Source organism: Callospermophilus lateralis, unplaced genomic scaffold, assembly GCF_048772815.1.
Source record: "Callospermophilus lateralis isolate mCalLat2 unplaced genomic scaffold, mCalLat2.hap1 Scaffold_86, whole genome shotgun sequence".
In the NCBI taxonomy this organism is placed as follows: Eukaryota; Metazoa; Chordata; class Mammalia; order Rodentia; family Sciuridae; genus Callospermophilus; species Callospermophilus lateralis.
Genome location: NW_027516693.1, coordinates 5,247,173 through 5,261,115, shown reverse-complemented (window position 1 = coordinate 5,261,115; position 13,943 = coordinate 5,247,173). Strand labels below are relative to the sequence as shown.

Genomic DNA, 13,943 nt, shown 5'->3' with positions numbered 1-13,943 from the left:
AATGTTCTTAACATGACAAAATAGATATGGAGAACAGATTAGTTTTTGTCAGGGGTTAAACAGGGAGTAGGAGTGTGAAGAAAGTGGGGGAGGCTACCATAGGGCAACATGAGGGACTGTTCTGGTGAAAGAAATGTTCTGAATCTTCACTGTATCAATGCCAATTGTCTTCATGTTGCTGTACAGTTTTCACAAAATTACCTTAGGGAAAAACTAGAAAATAATCGGATCTGTCTGTATTATTTATTTTAACTATTTCTAAATTTGTATTTCTCTCGAAATAAAAGTTTTATTTAAAAAAGAAAAAAAAAAACAATTCCGTTAAGGACTGGGAATATAGCTCAGTGGAAGAGCACTTGCCTCACAGGTGTGAAGGCCTGAGTTCCATTCACAGAACCAATAAATTGTATATATAATTTAGTATCTATAATATACTATATATACTCTAATATATATTAGAAGTACTAAAAACCACAAAAAGACTAAATAAAAACTTTTCAAAAATGCAAAGAAGTACAAAGAATAAACTTGTGGCCAGGTGTGGACAAACTTTTTTCTCATTTGTTTACTCTCGGAAAGAAGAGGTCTGTAAAAATTCTTATAGCATTAATCATTTCACAAAAGAGAAGTAATAGCTTCTCAGTTTTTTTTGATAAGATCAAGCATGGTACCTGGGTTTTTTTTTTAATCAGTTTAATATATTCTCCATTTGAAAGTGCTATATTAAATGGGCTTTTGAAACTAGGGAATGAATAGGAATTTGTTCTGTTCATTTCATACATTGTCCTGGTTTTGCAGTATTTTCAGGAGCAGTGTCCCCCAAGGGATGGGGAGGAGGAGGAAGAGGATGAGGATTAATCAACATGTGGAACTCCAGGTGCATACAGCAGATGGGATGGGGTCCTTGGATCAGTGAGCAGTAATGACTGACTGAAGGAAAGTTCATAAACTCAAATCATGCAATGTATTTGGCAACTTATTTTTCCACCAGGGTTGGCCAAATCAGGCCATATAATTTCCTGTACCAAATATCAATTTCTTTCAAAAATCTCATCACTCATCGAGTAATTTCTTTAACACCTCTTCACCTCCTAGAAAATTCTCCCAAATGTTCTCTGACAGTGTTATTTAATAACACTTCATTATGACAAGTGATCTTGAATATTTTACATTAATAATCTCATAGAGATTGGAAATACTAGTTCCTATGATTATAATTGCATCTTCAATCTGGCAGAAAGTTCTCCTCCCCCCTGGCAAACCTAACTACTCTTTCAATCCCGATTACTGTTCCATATCTAGAACTTCTTTCATTGTGACAGACAGACTGATTATGAAAGTGGAGGGGCTTGTTTTGGAATAATTACTAAAGTTCTGTAAGTTTTCATATAAAAAATTATGAAAACAAAAATGTTAAGAATTTGCCATGTGAATAGGTTTTTGAAACGAGTGAAGAGCTTAACTATATTCAAAAAACAGCAAACACACTTCATTTTTAGGAGACAAATTTTCCTGAGTCCAGCACAGGTAACATCTGCTGATTTTCTCTAAGATATACTGATTTCAAGGCATTTTTATTCTTTACCTTGCCATTTTAATCATGATAAACATTCACTTATCAAGCATAAATAATTGTACAATAACATTGCAGTTTGTTATTAACTGAAGGTATAACCAGGTGCTATCATGTCATTTGACATCATCTGTTTTATGGTTTTTCATTTACAGGCAGTGACAGAGTCATTAATTTTTGCAAGTGAAATAGTGAAACTTTTTTATCTATCTTAATAATTCCTTATGTTGAAATATTAAGTGTAGATTCTCCTCAGAGCATTATGATCTTTTGTTTTTCTTTGCTCCTCTCAACAGTATTTTTATTAGGAAATAATTAGGCATTACTTATCAAAGTAATGGGTAGGGTGCTTCAACAGAGAGAGGGTCAATGATTCTCTATGGTCTCACAGCTATTACCAGAATTGGGCTGAAAACAACAACCTTACATGGAGGAGAGAAAAGGGAACTGACATTTATTGATTATCTATCATAGGCCACATGCTATAATAGACTCTAGAACCAAAATTTTATCTAATTTTTTCAAGGCAAAAATACACAGAGCTAGTGTGGCATCCTCATGAATGTCCTAAAAAAAGACTTTGAGACTTGGAGGAACAAATCGATTAACTAGAAATCTACACTGGAACCTGGGATAAAAATTTACATCTTCGGATGCCAGACAATATTGACAATATGCATTATGGCATTGATCCCATACCTAACTGTGGACAAAAATAATATAATCTAATATATACTGAATATTTGGTATGTGGCAGACATTAAGTATTGGTTTTGGGGATTTTGTTGTTGTTGTTGGTGGTGGTTTTTGTTTTTGTTGTTGTTTGGTTTTCTACAATATATTTTTTGTTGTTCTTTTGTTTTCTTTGTCTGTTTTGTGCTGCTGGAGCTCAACCCCAGCACCTAGTGCATGGTAGTCAAGAATTGAACCATGAACAACATCTGTGCCCTCTACAAACAAATTTTGTTCTTCTTCAGATAATAGGGCTGCTGCAATAAGCATCCTCCCTATCACTATATTTTATTATTTTTATAGGCACTGGCAGAGGAAAGCTTCTTCCCTCTCTGATCATGCAATTGTTAGTTTGGGATTAGGCAGCAAGCATTCCTATATTATGGGGAATTTTATTTGATAGAACAAAGAAAGCATTCAGAGAAAACACATTTACAAGAGGATTTTTGGTTTAAAAGTCTTATTTCCAAAGATTCCTGCAAGCATTACATATAGATTTACTGCTGTTCAGGCTAAAGTTTTGGGGTGTCAATCAATTACAGTGCTTCTCACTTTCTTGTTTTGTCTTAGCAATCTTTATTTTATTCTTTTACTTTAAGATACCTATAACAATAAAAGACAATTTTCCATATATGATTACATTTGATATTCAAACTGAACTTGAGATATTACATTCACTATCCATTCAGTATTTTGATATTTTGGGGGCTGTTTCTAAATGGTAATTACAATTGAATTAATAGATCTATTTCATATTTGAAACAAAGTAAAGTCAAACAAATAAATACAGAAGAAAGTAAACCATAAAGGTAAATTTTACTGTATATTAACCAAATGTGTTAATCAGGGAAAATTTTAACTTAATATTAGAATTTTAATTTAGGAAGACTAAGGATATTTTTTCAACATAGTTGCATAAACAACTGATAAAATCTAATATCCAATAATCACTTCCATATAGGTAAAGAACAGACCAGGTAAAATTATAAACATCTGATAGCATACAAAAATCTTCTATTTACGAACTTAGAGAGCTAGTAAATTACTAAACTGAAATACAAAGAGCTAAGATTGTGGAGAAAGATATATTACAGATATCAACTGATCTTCTGAAGTAACTGTTCTCCTGGGTATATTTGTTTACTCTGGGCTTTTATTTAAAGTTGAAAACCCAGGATTTATCTGAGCATGAGGAAACTGATAGGGGAGAACTTTCACATTGAGTATTTGAGAATTGATTGTATTTTCACATGCTCAGTTACCATTCTTCCCAAGGTAAAAGCCTACAAAGTTTAGTTGAAAAGTTCTTAAAAATAGAACAGAATTTTTGGCTGTACATTGACCAACTATGAACTGATGTATTTCAATATAGCCAGGTCGTTGAGTAAGGATCAATGAAGAAAACTAATTACCTTTTATGTATCAGCAACAAAGAATAAATAAAAATTAGAACACAAAATAAAATTAATGTGGAATCACAAAACATCAAACAAATATGAGTAAATCAACAAAAACTTGCAGGTCTCTAGAAAATTAAAAATATTTTTGACAATTTGTTAAAAAGGTATAAATATAGAAACATTATACAAAGGGCATATTTCCTTGGTATATAATGCAACTGACATAAAAATTCTGGCCGTTTGGAAATGGGCAATATCATTCTAAAATATTTCTAATAATTTAAAGAATCAAGAGTAACCCAAGCAATCTTGAAGAAAAATAACTCATCTACAGGATTACTAGATATCAAAATCATTGAAATGAAATTAAAGTAAAATGTTGTCAACACAGGAAAAGACAGTAGGAACCAAAAAGAAGGTTCAGAAGAAGACTGAAATATGTGATTTTTTGACATAAGCAGTGGATCTTTATTAAGTGATATTTGATGAAATTTAATAATACACATGAAATTTAAATTTTCTTTCATATCTATGGTAGGCAGAAAATCAATGTTCAATGATGCCAGTGTCCTACTTCCTAAACCTCAGAATGCCTTACCTTACATTAAAAAAGGAAAATTAAAGTTGCTGATTAAATTCAGTTTGTTTAAAATGGAGACATACTGTGTGATCTGGTTGGGGCCAATGTAATCCTAAGGGTTTGTAAAAATGGAAGGACAGAGAGTGATTAATACAAAGACATGGGTTGCCTTTGTTGAAGATGGAAGTTGTCAAGAACCAATAAATGAATATAGATTCTAGTTTCTGGAAAAGACAAGGAAATAGATTCCCATCAGTGAAAACAGAAAATAATCAAGTGATGTTGACATGCTGCTTTTAATCCAGTGAGATCTGTGTTAGATTTCTGAACTATAGAACTTGTAAAATAATAAATTTGTGTTGTTTTAAGCCATTTAGTTTATGACAATTTGTTACTAAAGTCACAGAAAACTAATAGAGTTCCATAGACAAAAATCAATAGTGGAGGAACTATAAACCTGAAACTAAATGTCAACGGTAGATGATTTTTTTTTTCATACAAGAGAGAAAATTATCTCCAAAATTGGGGTAGATAGAAATGGGTTAAACAGAATTGGAAAGGCACTAAAACTGGAGACATATAGAAAATTATGCTATATAAATATCATATTCATTTTCTAAAGTGCCATTTAAAAAATAAAGTCAAAGCATAGTAGATGAAGGTATTTTGTAGTACATATATCCATCAAAGTAATTCACATAAAATATACAATGTTCTACAAAAAATAAAAAATAAAAAGATTCAGAGACTCATTAAAACTATGAGTAAAATCTCAAAGAGCAACTTTACAAGTGATGATGTGCAATTTGCCAATAGTCCTCAGTCATCATAGAAGCATAAATTAAAACCACAATTCAAGACCATCACAGGCAGCCGAGTGCGGTAGTGCACCAGTAATCCCAGTGGCTTGGGACACTGAAGCAGGGAGATCAAGATTTCAAAGCCAGCCTCAGCAACTTAGAGAGTTCATAAGCAATTCAGTGAGATCCTGTCTCTAAATAAATTACAAAAGAAAGTTTGGGGATGTTGTTCAGTGGTTAAGCACCTCAGTGGTTAAGCATCCTTGGGTTCAATCCTTGGTTTCCCCCATGCCCCCCACCAAAAGACCACCACAGGAGGTTTATTGGAATGTCTAAAACGACAGACAAAAAGATACATACTGATTTTTTTGAAAATATAAATTTATCTTTACTCACATAGATCTGATTTAATTTGGGACAAACACTTTGGAACGCTATTTGGTAATATCCAAGGAAGTTGAATATGTACATATGTTTTCTTCAACAATTCTATTCTTAGATACATATTCATTATATTTTCACATGTATTCTCTACAATAAAAAATACACAGGAATGCAGAGAAGTACTATTCATGATATAAAAACTGGAGAAAAACAACAATATTCATCATCACTGGAATGGATACATGCATAACATTCAAACCACTGAAAACTATCAGGGACCACAATTATTGAAATAACTACAACTACTCATTACAATGTATATATTATAACAAATATCTGAATAAAAGATTCTTAAAGAAGAAGATGACTTCTGAAGTATTCCCACTTATATAAAGTTAAGAAACAGGCAGTACTGACATATGTTTTAGAAGGTGACAGCAGTCAGCATTATTGTGTGAAAGGGAGGGGAGAACAAAGTGAGTGGTTTCTTTTGTGGATACAGTAAATTTTCTATGAGCTAGGTGATAATTACAGGACTGGGATTATATGCACTTTACAATTCAATCAAGAAATTAATAAGATAAGCATATAAACTTAATTCTGATTCGAGATAAAATAGCAAACAAAAAAGAAACTGCTTCAACTTGTTAAGAATACCTTTAATTGTTTTTTTTTTTTTTTTTTGCAAACATCATATTCAACACTTCTATTTCAATACCAGGAACAAAACAGAAAAAAAAATTAATAATCATTGAATCAATTCAACAATGATTGGAAAAAGCCAAAGCAGTAATAAAAGTACAAAAATATATAAACATTAAACATGGAAGCAACACTATCAGTCTTTGGAAAAGACTTCAAAAAAAAGTAAAAGAAAATCAGTAGAAAAATATTAGAATTAATTACTGAGCTCTGAAAATTATTAGATGTAAAATTAACATAAGATCCCTTCAACCTTAATAGCAGTAAAATTTTAAAAACGAATTAAAAAACATTATAATAATAAAGGTAGAGATAAATAAAAACCAAGTATTGCTTGTTTTTAATAAAAATAAATGATCTTATTTGCAATAGTAATAAAATACAAGATGCTTCTAAATAAACTCAATACATGGATGAATTTTTTGAAGAATGATATCAATTAGAGCCCTTACAGAATGAAATGATTTTTTTCTAAGTGTTCTGGGAGGAAATTCAGAGATTTTAGCATGTTCATTCTCTTCCTCCTCCAATAATCATTTTAAGTTCAACGCAATTCCAATTATAATCACAGAAGGCTTTTCTAAATGTAACATTTGGAAAAAAGAAACAATTGTACAGAGTAGTAGTTTATTCATATTTAATATGGCAAGAAAAGTGTATTTTGGGGGAGGAGAACAGAACTGAGTTATTCCTAATGGCTTCTCTGTCACACTAAATGTAGAAACTGGATTTTTATTATGTATATATTTGAAAAAAAACTGATAAATTTAGAAAGATGATTTATTTTAATATGCTCTTTTCAGAACTCATTCTCTGAATTATCCTAATCCAATTATTGAACATTACTAACTAAAATCAAATATCACAATAAAAACTCCAGCTCTTAACAGTTGTTTGGTAGAAAAAATTTCTCTGATACACACACACACACACACACACAAACACACACACAGATTCTGAGAATGTAGAATGTGAAAGAATATGTAAACTGAGGATATATATGTTTATCCTCAGCTGATGTAAATTGCTAGCACTTTACCATAATACATATATTACATGAATATATTAGTTTTTTAGAAACAACTGAAAATTTTGTACCAATTTTGTGAATATGAGAACTTGGCACACATGGAGGCAATAGCAGAGTAGGACTTGAGGGGAAAAAAATCAAGTTTATAGTGAAATAATTTGGTTGATCAGTTAACCAACCATAGAAGAACATTGTATCAGATTCTGTTTAAATGATAAATTACATAGCACTACAGTAAATATAATATACTAGATGGTGAATGAGAGGGCCTCTCATTCTCATCAACTTAACTAAAATTATCAACTACAGATGATTTTCTTACTGCCTATAAATTCTTTTACTGCATTTACTTTAGAAAACTTGGAATTATAAATATTTATTTTATTTTTCATTGAATTGTAATTTATTTATTTTCTCTGCCTCTTGAAAGTTTTACAACCCAGGGATATATTTCTGAAAAACCCATGTGCCAATTCTTTGCAAAGAAGTCAGCAAGAAAGATAGTGCCCCTGACTCCCATTTTCTAAGAGAGAATGGGAACCTAACTCAGAAAATAAGTTCTTGGTGATAAAATCATCAGGTGATCTTGATCAACTTTCCCACTTCCTACTTTAACACTAGCTTACCACAACAATTAAATTATCTCTTATCTTTTGTTTCAACAGAGTTGAATTCAGACTCTCCACTATATTGCAATAGTCCATAATAAAGTCTTTATTGACTATTTAACTAGCATGAAAAATTTCTTTACTTCTATTTTTAACTTTTGACAATGGAGAAGCAAACCAGTTTTGAAAATGAGGTGATTATGTGGTATTATGAACATACTGAACTGCTTCGCTTTTCATTTATGTTTATCATTTTAGCTAAGGAGAGAATCTGTGTTCTACCTTTAAGTCTCACTTTCTCCCTCCCCCTTCCCCCAACACCTTGGCAAAATAACAGAAAAATTACTTTTCATGAAGACACAAATCAGAGGGTAAAAAAGAAGAGTTCAGGCAAGTACACACACAAAAAACATCTATAATTAAAGAGAACCCATTAAATTTCAAAAGCTAAAAAACAATGAACTATGGGGATGTAGAATTAGAGGAGAGGTGACAAAGACTTTCCTTTAAAAAGACACTTGAGCATGGATGGTGGAAGGAGATTCTCATCATTATACAAAACACATGTATGAAGATGTGAATTTGTTGTCAACATACCTTATATACAAACAGAGATATGATAAATTGTGGTATAAAGGTGTATTAAGAATTGTAATGCAAAAACAAATAATTAGAGCTCCTGTATAATGGCATAATTTGGCATGAACATATACAGAGTTATGAAAAATTGTGCTGTGAATGGATAATTATGATTGTAATGCATTCCACTATTGTCATGTATGTCAGTAATACAAAAAAAGACATTTGATATGTTCTGAATTATAAAGCCTAGGTGAAAAGGACAGGGTGAGCTCTAAGGATGTGGAACTGCATATCAGAACCACAGAGGGAATTTAAGGGCCTGAATGATCAAGAGAAAGGATACAGAATCTATCAGGATTTTAGAATCTCATCTGTTAGACATTGGGCAAATCCCTGCCTATCTCTAAGAATCAGTTTCTTTTGCCCTGAAGAAAATGGTTTCAACACAATGATTATGTATGAAGATCAATGAAAATTACATAATTTTATGATTCATAGCTTAGTGAGGTAAGGAATAATGGGCCTATTTTAATACTGGCTTTTACTCATTTAAGCAATTAAATAATTAACAAACATATAAATTGAATAAGAATCAGAAAGCAAATTTGAAGGCAAGTTATAAAAGGTTTTTGTTGTCTTTTTATTGTTGTTGCTATTTTTTTTAATCTAATAGGAAAGTGGCACCACATTTGGCTTCATGGCTCTGTGGTTCTGAACATACAAATACCCTAAGAGACTTTCACTCATTCTGTTCTAGTCAATTCTGCTCTGTTAAAAGCCACTGAAGTGGTATCCATTGGTATTAGAGTTGAAGCCAAATTGTTTCTTTTAGTTGTGACCTTTGCAAAAGAAAAGCTTTGTGTTAATGGAAATGAAGGGGGAAAAGGATTATTCTAATATACGCTTATTAAAATAACAAAATGTCATTTCCAGTGTAGGAGGTCATTTCAGTGTTGCTTTCTTGCTTGTTTATGGTAATATGATTTTATTTCCTGAGTAATGATGGGTGCAATTAACCAATTTGAGTATTAAGTACTTGTCCCCTAAATTAAGCCTGCAAACATCCCTGGAAATTTGGCATTTGAAAACAATTGCAAAAAAGAAAAATGTTCCCATAAAGAGATAATTCCTTGCCCCATTTTTTTTTTTGAATCTTAGCTTTTCATATTAAACCAAATGAGTGAATTTCTGTTACTGATACAACAACATTTTTTTCTTCATTTAAAATTTCCACACTATGAAAATATTCATTAATGTTCTCTGGCATGGCTATAGAATTAACTCACAGTTTACCCACATATTACCTCCACTGCAGTGTGTTTGCTTTTTATATCTTACTGAATGCACATTGTTTAGGAAAACTAATTTCAGCATCAAAAAGTAAATTATGACACATCACATTAAATACAAATCTGTAACTATTAACTTTCCACAAATATCATGTCATTCACTGGAATAGGTTTTGAGAAGTAAAGGAATTCAAATATAAAGCTTAATCATATCTCTTGTGTTCTTACTATTCTTTTGGTTGGTCTTGGTGTACAGAGGCAATAAATATGATAGAACTTTAAGAAAGAGAAAGAATTTTCCCAGTGGATATTTGCTGATAAATACTACTAAACTCAATAATGGTATATTTTGAAAAATACTGGCTATCTTATGAATGAATTATAGTCCTTGATTAAATGGCTATTTTGTAAGTCTCTGAGTCTCGCTTTTTATCTGTAAAAATGGAACCACACAATTTAAAATAAAAAAAATAATTGACACCCTTCTGACATTACACAACTTCTAAATAGATGTCAGTAGTACAAGTATCGGCATTTAAAAAATATTAGGAAAAAATGCTTTTGTTTCAATTTGTGAAAAATATGGTATGATATTACTTTTTTTATTGTGTAAAACATCTTGTGAACTCTATGAAATTTTACTGGGTTAAGTTATTATTATGTCAATGCACCTCCAGTGAAGAGAAGGCCCACTTATTAAAATAGGGACCAAGGAATTACAGAAGGATAGTATTAGTCTTTCTTGCTGTCTCTCATCTGCAATAAGTGGCAGACTTATGAGCAAAATTGAGGGCTTAAGCTTCAGAACAAAATTGGGTGAAGATAATGATGAGCACACTCCACAGGGGATGCAGATTTTTTTCTTGAGCCCACAGCCTTTCCCAAGGATGCTTCCTGGATCTTGCTGGCTTCATTCTACCACCTACCTGCATAAGAAATAGATAAAATGGGGTAGGAGTGTACAGATGTCAAGATGGTCCAGGCAGGGTACAAGAAAAATTCCAGCTGGAGTACATGATAGGGAGATGAGTCATTATGTCCCTGTTTAGGCTAAGTCCTATTACCATGGCAACTCCCACCACCTAGGACTTAATACCAAATCAACTTCTGCCAGAAGTTCCATGTTCTAATTAGATAAAATAAACTAACAAATAGGAGCAAATAGGGCTATGTATTCAATCAGGTTAGCAGGCTGTTTAGGCTAAGTCCTATTACCATGGCAACTCCCACCACCTAGGACTTAATACCAAATCAACTTCTGCCAGAAGTTCCATGTTCTAATTAGATAAAATAAACTAACAAATAGGAGCAAATAGGGCTATGTATTCAATCAGGTTTGCAGGGAGGGGAATGAGGCACAGATCAGCATAGAAGATGAGACATACCTAGACATAAGGAGCCTTGGGCCACTCTCTCTCCATCAGCCCGCTGAGCTCTATTTTATGAAGGAATATTACTTTCACTTTCAATAAATCTGTGTTCTGTTGCTTTTGTGTGTCTCAATCAGTTTCAATTATTTGTTTAGGATGCTAAGAACCCGGACCTCCAACTGATACTTCATCAATATAAGAAAGACCAAAAAATAAATATTGAAGTTTATGCACTTTGGTTATTTTTCCATCTTTTGTCTATTTCATATATGGCAGGAAGCTGAACCCAGCCAGTCAAGATCCAGCAGGTCCCTGGGAGAGCTTTCAGTAACAGAATAAAAAAGCTTAATGACCAAAGCTAGCTAGGGAAGGATCATAACTCTAACCACATTGAATTAGAAAATTCTTATTTTTAACATACTAGATTTTCATTGTTGTTGTTTTTTAAATTTTCTAAAATATTTTTGACAGAGACAAACTACCTCAGTTGTGTCATTTATCTCTGAAACATTGTTAAATTGATTGCATACAAAATATATCAAAGAGAACTGCAAGAAAATATACTACTATTTTAAAGTTTGTGGCACTTGTAGATGTTCAATGCTAATATTTTTGTGGAATATTGAGGAATTAGGGAGTTTTTTGAGAGAATTATAATGTATTAATATTTGGACAAGTCATTTTAAATTGAAGCACAATTTTTTTTGTAAATAAAATAAATGAACTCTTCAAGTAATTCTAAACTTTTGCTATTAACATCATTAAATCTTTCTTAAATAAAAACCATCTGTGAATTCTAGAATACAAAATAGATACAAATTATTGATGAGATCTACAAATCCTAATTTGTTTACTAAAGAAACAAGGCACAAAAATTTGAGACTCCAGTTATACCATACATTCAAGAAACAGATGATTTTTATTAGGTATTCAGAAAAAGGTAAAAAGAGAAAAGTTCTAAAAACACTTTATAAAATTAGTAGAATATTGATATAAAATCATAAAAGAGGAATAATAAATTAGGAAAAATATTTGAAATATAACTATAAACATTTTAAATAAAATATCCCAAAATAATATATTAAGTATATGCACATGTATTTTGTATATATGAATACATAAACAGATGAATATGCATACACACATGAATAAACTTTTTTTATTTTTTTTTATTATTAGTTGTTCAAAACATTACAAAGCTCTTCTTGATAAATGTTTTTTTAGTGACCTTGAGTGTGAGGGAAACTGGTTTGCATAAATAGTGTTGGTGGGAGTACAAATTCTCCTAAATTCCATAGAAGACAAATAATATCATTCTAAATGCATGATCATTTGAATCAGTAATTTTCTCTTTTCCTATATATCCTTGTATACATATTAATTATATATGGATAATCAGGTTAATTGCAGCATTATTTGAGATAACAAAAGATTGAAATAAATCCAATATCCTGCAGCAAAAAAATTGTCAAGTACCTCATAATATAGTAGTCTAATGGGCTTCTGTATCTGCTTAATTTAATAAAAGAAAATTTAGATGTACCAATATGAAAATTTGTCCTATATATTGTTAAATGAAAGAAAATACATTAGAGTAAATTTTTCTTTGTGGAAAAAATGCAATTAATTTTGAAATACATAAAATACTTCTAATATGAAATTCTTAGCACTGTTTGCTTCTTGAGACCTATGGGTTAGAAAAAAAGAGATGAAATATTAATTGTGCATTTTTATTTTTAATTACTATATATATACATATATATGTATATATATATATATATATATATATATATATATATACACACATTTTTATTTACTATATATATATATAGTAAATAATATATATATTGTTTTGACATCTAGGACCTTGCAGGCTCTGGAAAGACTGCCTCTTCCAAGGCTGGCCAATTCCTAGAAATAGCAAATGACTTGTCTATGAGCATATTTCTCATATGTCAACCAAACAACAACAATCAAACAACCAAACAACCAAACAACACGGAGCCCATTAACAAACCACTCTCTTTATTAGTTTATTTTACTCAGTGCCAATGTTTTCCTTCCCTAATCACTGCAAGTTCAAGTACCAGAGAACATGGGACAAAACCCAATTCCACGAACCCCCTGAAGTTTTTCAATCAGCCAATTCAAATATTGCTTATCCTGCCTCCTTTTCTTGGAAACCACAGTAAAAGCTCTTTCCATATTTTATCTGCACTAACTGCTATAGTTGATATCTGCTGGGAGCCATTAGCCAAGTAGGTATGAAAATTTCATTGCTAGCATATCCCCATGCTGTTTAGTGGAAGGATTCCTGAAAGGTGACCTTGCTCAAGGACCAGGGCGGATCCATGTTTAGGGTGTTCCCGTTAGGATAATCCGAGTTTAGGGCGTTCCCAGTTTAGAATAGGGCATATCCTGCTGCCTGAGTTCCTCTTGAGTTCTTAGGGTCAGACAATATATTTGGGAGACAGAAGCCCAGGAGTGGTGAATTTGGGCAGAGAACGTGGATTTCCCCAGAACGTGTTTGTAGAAGGCCGGTGTGAGATCGGGAATAAAGAATTGCGGTTTGAAACTACAAGCTGTGTGGTGGCTCGTGATTTGTGCCCAGCCAGAGACTGCGGCATCTGGTGGCCCGTATGGGGAATGCCTGAAGAGAAGGTAAGTGAAATTGTTCGCCCCTGAGGAAGAGCAAAAAAATGGGTGAGCATTTCAAAAAACAATGTGTTCTTGTTCTAATTTATTTCGTTTTTATTTCAAGTTGCCTGTTCCTAGAACTTTCTCAGGCAAACTGGGGAAAATGGTTGACTCAAGGTTTGAAGTTGTTCGCCTCCGAGGAAGAGAAATTGTTAGAGAAAGGAGGCAACCCAGTAAGACCAAGAACAGCTAGGAC

General features: G+C 32.0%; 1 non-coding gene across 1 annotated transcript; it reads left to right on the top strand.

The window, feature by feature from the left end:
• Nucleotides 1–631: 631 nt before the first annotated feature.
• Nucleotides 632–823, top strand: LOC143411126 (U2 spliceosomal RNA). The gene has a single exon (XR_013092833.2). It is a non-coding gene; the product is annotated as a U2 spliceosomal RNA (small nuclear RNA).
• Nucleotides 824–13,943: the final 13,120 nt, after the last annotated feature.